Here is an 8,612-nt window from a genome sequence, read left to right as displayed (position 1 = left end):
CCTGTGATCAGTGCTGACGGAGTTCGTCCGGGCCCGTGAAAATTGCTACTGTGGCAAAGTTCCAGCGTCCGACTGACAAAAAGTCCGTTAGAAGATTTTGGGCCCCTGTGCCAACTGCAGGCGTTTCACCGGAATCCTTCTCTTGGAATCCACTCCGTTACCCTTAAGGACCATCGGTTATCTTGCCTTCGCATTACATGCCCTGACCAAGCCCACTTCTTCCTCTTGATTTCGACTAGGATGTCATTAAGCCGCGTTTGTTCCGTCACCCTCTTTGCCCCCTTGCCGTCTCTTAACATCCTACCATCATTTTCCTTTCCACAACTCGCTGCGTAGTTCTCAATTCAAGTTGAACCCTTTTCGTTATCCTCCCCGCACGTTTCTGCCCCATAGGTGAGTACCGTTAAGACACAGCTATTATATACTTTTGTGCTGAGGGATAGTGGTAAAATGCCATTAACGATCTGAGAGAACATGCCAAATAAAGTTCTACGTGTCGGTAGTGTCTTGCTGTCCTCGAGACGCCATGATAAGCGCTCACTTGCCAGCTTCTCCACCAGCGTACCACAAAGGATGTCAGTAAGACAGGACGATACGATGCCAGGTTTGTCACCTCTTTGCCAAGCTTGAGCATTATAGCAACACACGCCAGTTTCCACGACGGAGGAGCGCCGCCAGTCTCCCGAACTACTCGCAGATTGAGGTTGTTTAGGAGCGCCTTCCAGTGTTCCAGAGGCAGGTTCCGCAGCATTTGGTTTTTGTTGCCATCGGCCGCTAAACGCTGTTTGGAGCTCTCTAAGCGTAAATGAGGCGTCCATGTGGAAAGCATGTGCAGAAAGCAGGTGGAGGACAGAGGTTAACTGCAGAATTTGCGTGTTGAACTTGGTAAGCCGCACTGAAAATCAGAGCGCTTTCCGCCTTTCCACACTCGCCATTTTCTTGACATCGCAAAGGCTTACGATAGTGTTCTTCAGAGCTCAATACTTAATAGATTGCAACTGCGCAACGGCTTACGGCGCCGTCTGCTAAGATTCATTCACTCTTTCGTCTGTGATCATGCAATTCGAGTGTGGTAAAAGGAGCACCTTAAGCACGGAAAAGGCTGTATCACGAGGTGTACTTCAGGGAAGTGTTCTTTCCCACACGCTTTTTAACATCGTATGACTGGCCGTCCAGATTCACTGCAGAAAAATTCCAGGAATGTGCATATGTCGACATATGCAGATGATATTTGTTTTTGGTTTACCCGCTACAAACACAAGCGATTAGTCTTGCCAGCTTGACAAGCCCTACTTTCGGTACAAGATTACTTTCAAGGTGTGGGATTGTCTCTATCAGCGGAACAATGCGGCTTCGTCCTGTTTAGAGGTATAGGAACAAGTTATGCGCGGCTGAAGAAAGACCTTTGTCACTCTTGCATTCATCAATTCAGTCACATGCGGTTCTTAGGCGTTATTATTGACTCCCGTCTACAGTGCCGACGAGCTGTGGACCCGAATGTCTCGTCTCTATATTCGCATCTGAACGTGATTCCTAGAATCGCGTCAGCATTGGAGAAAAGACTCTTCCTCAATGATCACACTGATGAATAGTCACTGATGAATAGTTGCATAATGTACCAACTGCCTTTAATTTCTTCCTTGGTATCAAGGCTTGACCGTCTCCAAATTTCGCACATAAAGAGCCTAAGAGCCCCTGTAGTTCCGCAGACGGCAGCGAACAATGTAGTTCTTCACGAGTCAGTATCGAAGAGACAATAGCTGGGTGCGCCGTTCTGCAGCGGCTCCGAAAGAGATTGAGTCTCGAGCCTACTTGACACTAAACTTTTTAGTTGCCTAGGGCTTAATGTTCGAATACAAAGCAAGCGGTTGGAATCACCCTGGGCATTTGCGAGCCTAGACTGTGCGCAGTCTCTTATTTATCACGTGCCTGTTAAGCCCAGTTCTCCTTTGGCGGCAACGCACTCGCTCGTACTTGAACATTTAGAAACAGAGTATGCCCGCTATCTTCAAATTTTCCCTGATGGTTCTGTGGCTGAGGCCAGAGGAGCTTGCGCAGCGTCTTTTCACATTCCTTCTTTGAATACTGACAGGCCTGTGCGCTTTACTGAAGTCGTGTTCTCCACAACGGCCGAAAGCGCTGCAATTAAGGCGGATTTACGGAAGCTAGGGTCTTGTCCGGCTCAACCTGTTATGAACCTGATGGATTCAAAATCCGCCCTTCAAAAGTTTCAACTTGGATTCCCTACTGATGCCTTGTCTCTTTGCTCTCTACGCATGATGCAATATAGCAATGCAGAGGCTTCTACATACGATTCCAATAGCTAGGTGCCCTCACCCGTAGGTCTCATGGGCAACTAGGGGGCGGACGCCCTCGCTCATAAAACACTGTAATATAATCCATCAAATCCTTCAAGATTCGAAGACTCTCTTCAGAGAAACGGTGCCTAGCCATTTCAGTACCTTGCGAAGTTCACCCAACAAGGCATCTGTGACCAAGTGACTACTCAAGTGAAGTCAAGTCAGTTTTATTTACATCATTATGATGTGGGCAGGCTCAGGCAAAAAGCGAACGATTTTCGCTTGAGGGAGCCCGAGCCCCCCTACATGGCGTACGCCAAGGGCAAAAAATTAAAAAAAAGTACAAAATTCACACACGCTACCTAACAGAATATAATAAAGGAATTTCAAAACAATCGATATAAACTCTTGGTACATCCTCATTAATACGCAATACATTGGTGTTAACATAGATGCAAAAGTCATTCGTGTCACACTTTTCACACAAAGGGAATACAGCGGCTTACAAAAAATGATTTCTTAGAGTTTGTGTACTAGATGTTTCAAGAGAAAAACGTTCAAAGATGAATTTGTTTAGTAACCTTGGAACTACATGACGCATCATCTGTCGACAGTGTTCTGTACGGCAAAAGGGAATGGTCCAACGTTCGTGTTTTCAAAACGAGTATGGCGTTGAGTTTGTTTCGAGGGATGACAATGCTGTCAAGAAGTTGTCACAGTGAGAAATGGATTTTTTATATCTTATGGCTAAGAAAAATTCGTATAGCGTATGAGCGGGTATGATTTTGAATCTCTTAAACAGTTCTTCGGTATGTGCGAGGTAGTCAACAATTGCTATATGACGTACTGCTTTCTTTTGCAGCATGTATATCTTGTGCAGGTTAGTTTGAGTAGTAGAGCCCCAGACAAGGAAACAGTAGTTAGCATACGACATGAATAATGTGTTGTATATTATTAATTTAATCGATACGGGTAGATAGGAGCGAAATTTCGCGAGCATTCCGACGCACTTTGATAAATTGGTTAAAGTGAAGCTAATGTGAGGGTCCCAGCTCATGTTCTTGTTAAAGAAAATTTCTAGCGTTTTTACTGTTTCTACCACCTCTATAATAGAGTTGTCTATTTTTAGCCTAAGATCTGATGTAACGACACTCTGCCGGTAATGAAAAAGTACCGCTTTTGTTTTTTTACTATTTATTATCAAGGAATTTGCTACGCTCCACGATTTCAACTTTTCTAACACACTGTTTGTGTTTGAAATGAGCAATGGAATGTGATTGCCCCTAAATAAGAGACTGGTATCGTCTGCATACAGAAGATATTTTGGAAGGTTACTGATATTTGTTATGTCGTTTATGTATACAATAAACAGTAGCGGTCCTAAAATACTTATTTGTGGAACTCCAGTGGTTATAGGTTGAAGAGTTGAAACATGCTGATCTATTGTTACACATTGATGTCGATGCTGTAGGTAGGACTTTAGTAGACAAGCTGTAGTGCCACGGATTCCATATTTTTCTAGCTTGTTGAGTAGTATTTGATGGTTTAGGCGATCAAAAGCCTTCGAGCAATCCACAAAAACACCTATGCACATCTCCCTATTTTCAAGTGCCTCGAGGATTATCTCTTTTTGCATTAGTAAGGCTGTTTCAGTGGACCTGTTTGGGCGGAAACCATGTTGTGACAGATTAATGAGGAGATCGCAAGCCACATTAATATATCGCATCAGCACAGGCTGTCCTCGTACTCTTGCGCTGATGTATAAGACGGGCCTGGCATCGTCTCCGCTGTGTTTGACATGTGTTGTGTACGGTGATATAGAACATTATCTTATGTGTTGTGCAGTGTACAACGCAGGAAGGTGTGTGTTGTTCGCTTCCCTCAAGATGACAGGAGCCCCTCACAGTTCCCTACAGCACATTATCTACGAGTGCGGAAAACAGTCGTGTAGAAAGGAGGCTGCACGCCTTCTTTTAAAGTTTCTTCAGGACTCGGATATGGACTCCAAATGGTCACAGCAGCAGCTGACTGTTTACTGATATGGTTGATATTGCTTCTAGCAATGTAAATAAGTCAGGACTCCGATATGTGCCTGATTTGTGGACCTCATTTAACATTTAAGTTTCACTACGGTGGAGCAATTGCTGGCAGAACTTCCAAGGTTAACCCCACCTGGCGCTCAAAACGGTCTAAACCTCTTAACTTGAACCCCATTCTTATTCTTATTCTAGGTATATGGCTCTCGTGGTTCTGATCTGCGGTCACGACCTGCCTAAGAAGACGTAATCCCTTACCACATGAAGCACGCGTCGCTGTCAATTTTAAACCGCTGTTCTTTTCCGAGACTTTTGAACATTACTTTGGTTTTCTGCATGTTAATTTTTAAACTCACCGTTCTGCTCTGCCTGCCTAAGTCATTGACCATGCTTTGCAGTTCATCTCCTGATTGACTTATTAGGCAATGTCATCAGCGAATCTTAGATTAAAAAACAATATTGTACATTAACTCTTATTCCCAACTGTCCCCAGTCTAGGCCTCTGAATGCCTCCTGTAAACAGACGATGAGCAACATTGCCGAGATCGTATACCTCCCTGCCTGACACCCTTAATATTGGAACTTTATTGTTGACGATATGGAGAACTGTGGTAGCTGTGCAGCCGTTATAGATATTTTCCAGCATTTTTACATAACGCTGTTCTGCACTCTGATTACGCAATACCTGCATGACTGCCGCGGATTCTTCTGCGTCCAATTCTTTCTCATAATCAATGAAGGCTGTGTGTAGGCATTGATTACATACTGTACATTTATGTATCATCCGAATCATAGTGTGAATATGGTCTATTCTTGAGTATTCTTTACAACAGCCTGCCTGATCATTTGGTTGAATAAAGCATAAGGTTGTCCTGAGTGTATTAGCGATTATCTTAATAAATACCTATAGGCAAGGGACAGTAAACGGATCGGTCTGTAATTTTAAAGCGATAGCTTTACTAGCCTAGCGGCCTCATTTCGCCGTGTCCTAATGAATGACCTTGAACAGGAGGAGCGGAGCAGCGTAAGTAACCACGTTACGAACCACGTGACTCGCAGCAGTTGCAGCCGCGTGTTCTGCCGCGGCCGCTGCGCGGACCAATGCGCGCTGCCTATCCAGCGTCTCGTTATGGACGAAGCAAGTCAGCCAGAGCCGACGTCGTCGAGAGTTTGTACTCGCAGACGTCTGGATGAGTCTGATCATCCGGTCGACATTGCCAACCGTGCGATGGATTTAGCAATCCACTTGAATTGTAGAGGCGCAAGCCGGCGGCCGAAACCGATCAAGAGCGAGCAAAGGAAAGACCCATAATTGGCCCCTGCGACAGTGAACACCTCAGTCGCGCTTTAAGCTACGTTACGGTAGTGACAGATCTGCACTGCATGCGTTGGCATTGACAACGTTGTGGCAGAAACGCGGAACTGAAGTTATAGGCCGTCGGCGTTCACTGTGCTCATTGGCGTTGGCGTTGACAAAGTTCTAGACTCCAGTGAATTTGAGGAGAGGAAGGGCGCATAACTTGCTCCCTGGGTCAGTGGATGCCTCAGTCGCGCTTTGGGGCACGTGACGGTGGTGAGAGAGAGATGTGGGCTGCATGCGTTAGCGCTGACAACTTTGTGGCAGACACGCGGCACTGCAGCAATAGCCCGCAGCGTGACTTCACGCTGGTTACAAGTGAGGTAGAAACCCGACCATCTCGTGTGGCCATAGTTGGACCCACTCCATGAAGCCCATTAGTCTGGTTTGGGCAACGTGCTCGATCAATTTCTCTACGCATGAAGTTAGGGAAATTGGTCTTAAGTTTGCCAATTGCGGAGGCTTCCTGGGTTTCGGTGTTAGAATAATGTTTGCCGACTTCCACTCCTGTGGAATCTCTCCTTTATCCCAACTTTCCTGCATGTACTCCGTTAGATACTCTATAGAGTCATCGTCTAGGTTCCCGAGCATTTTGTCAGTTACCCCGTCGGGGCCCGGATCCGATTTCGTTTCAGGTCTTATAATCTACGCGTTGACTTCCGCTTCCGTGGTGGAGGCGTCTAGTGCCTCATTAGGCGCTCGACCATAGTCGGGAAGTGGAGTTCCTGAGATATATCCTACGTACGTCTGATGAAATCATCACCGTTCCCTTCAAACACATTCCTAGCTTTTTCCAATATTATACCGGATTCTCTGTTCGATTTTTCGCGGCCCAACAAGTGCCCGTAGATGCTCCAAGTCTTGGAGCGGCACCGCCTGCCCCGCTGGCCACGTGCCATGGGGGCGGCGGGCAGTTGCCTATCTCTGCTGGACAATACAAGTCTTCACTACTACGACTTCACGCTGGTTATGCAAGTGTGACTTTTGCTTGCATCGCCAGGGTTAGCTGAGCTATGACTCAGCCATTTGTTTTTGTTTCGCGAAGCAACTAAGCGTGTTCTGCATCGCCACTTGAATTAGGCCATTACGACTCATTCTTTCTCCGACGAGCCTTGCAGCTAGCTTGCGTTGATTTGCATGTTTTAACCTATACAAGACGAAAAGATTTCAGTCCAACAAATGAATTAATACAAACTGCGATGCAATCAAGCAGGAACCCAATTTTGTAATTATACGAGGGCTTTTGAATAAAACGTGATGTTTATGAAGCCCTAAGGGCTTACTACGGGCCGACGTATATTATGTGCCCTGCAAAATGAGCAGCCTGTCTGGGGATCTAACAGCAAAGGCCAACGTTTGAGATACGCCGCAAACTTTAAGGAATCTTACGGGGAGGCAATAAAGGCGTTGTTGGGAGCGCGCAAGAAGTACTCGGCTCCGGCGGACATCCTCAACAGAGAGCAGGCCACTACGCTCAGACGACTACAGACAGACACCTACCCGAGCAGAGGCATGTATCATAAAATGTGGCCAAACAGAAGCGCGAAAGAGTGCGTGTGGTGTGGAGGCTACGCCACAACGTACCACGCCACCTGGGGCTGTGAAAAAAGCCTTTTATTACCAAAAATTAATAGCCCTAGTCTAGAGCAGTGGGAGGCCCTTCTGACTGACTCCGACCCGAGCACACAGCTTATGCTGGTGACGAGGGCCAAGGCAGCGGCGGAGGCCAACGGGATCCTGGACTAGGGAAGACCGACCACTGAAGCTCCACATCTATCTATCCCTAACCCCCTACTCCCTAACTCTTCCTTTTGCGACAATAAATGTTTTTACTACTACTACTTAAGGAATACATGGAATGTGCCTTAGGTTCCGTTTACAGAATCCGCTTGCCTGTGTCTGGTGCTACATAGGACGATAGTGAACAACCACGTTGTTTGACAGCACAAAAAGGTTATTGGTAAACGACGCAGACCAGATTTAATTCCTGAACTGGCATCGGTTTAACTAGGACAGCATCGTCTAGTGTGCATCGCATAACAGCAGCTTTTTTGTCTATTGAAACAGCGCGATTGTTCACTATAAACCTGAACCAACCAGGGCGCATCCTAACGTCATTTACGTGTCACAATCAAGACGCTACGAAGTTGTTGAAAGTCAGCGGTGATTGTGTCTACTTGTCGTGTCCTCATCTTCGCTTTCTACGCTGCTATGTTCACGATGGAAAACCGAAAAGCACAACTGCTGTTCTGGTTACGGAAATACCATGCATGCACACCTGTGCTTGTTTTCAGCTGAACGCTTCTCACAGCCTAGCTTCACATTATAAAGCCCGTTATAGCGAGGCATATTTTATTCGAAGAAAAGACCACCTTCAGTAATTCCAGCAGACCTCAGAAAAGAAAAATTTTGAAGCTTATGTTATGAAGTCATGAGGGACGAAATTACCTTGTCTGCGGCGCCCGTTAAAGTCTGCGATAAAGAAGTCGCTTTTCTAAGGTAGCTGCCACATGTTTAAAAATTCGCAATGCAGAGAGGTAATGTTTCGTTTTTTATATTATTTTCCTAACTGTTTCGGTGCATGACCTCTGCTAGTTAATTTCTGCATAGGAGCGCAGTACCAAAACGGTGCCATCTAGGAGAGTACCAAAATTAAAATTGCGTGAAGGCTGTTATGGTCTGTCGATGCTTCATACCGCGATATCTGAAGCGTTTTTCTTTTTTCGTTTTCTTTTTTTTGCGGGGACGATTCTGTGCCATTGTGACGTTGATAGTGCATTCAAAAGCAACCACTTGAGCAATAATGCTGCTGTACGGCGATGTTTACGCCGTCACGCAAACCGCCAACGACGCTCCACGGGTGTCGCCTTTGCAAAATGAACTCGCGCGTCTGATTCACGCACCCTCGTATTCATACCT

Source organism: Amblyomma mixtum, chromosome 1 (assembly GCF_055824585.1).
Source record: "Amblyomma mixtum isolate Tamu chromosome 1, ASM5582458v1, whole genome shotgun sequence".
Classification (NCBI taxonomy): domain Eukaryota; kingdom Metazoa; phylum Arthropoda; class Arachnida; order Ixodida; family Ixodidae; genus Amblyomma; species Amblyomma mixtum.
This window is presented reverse-complemented; position numbering follows the sequence as displayed.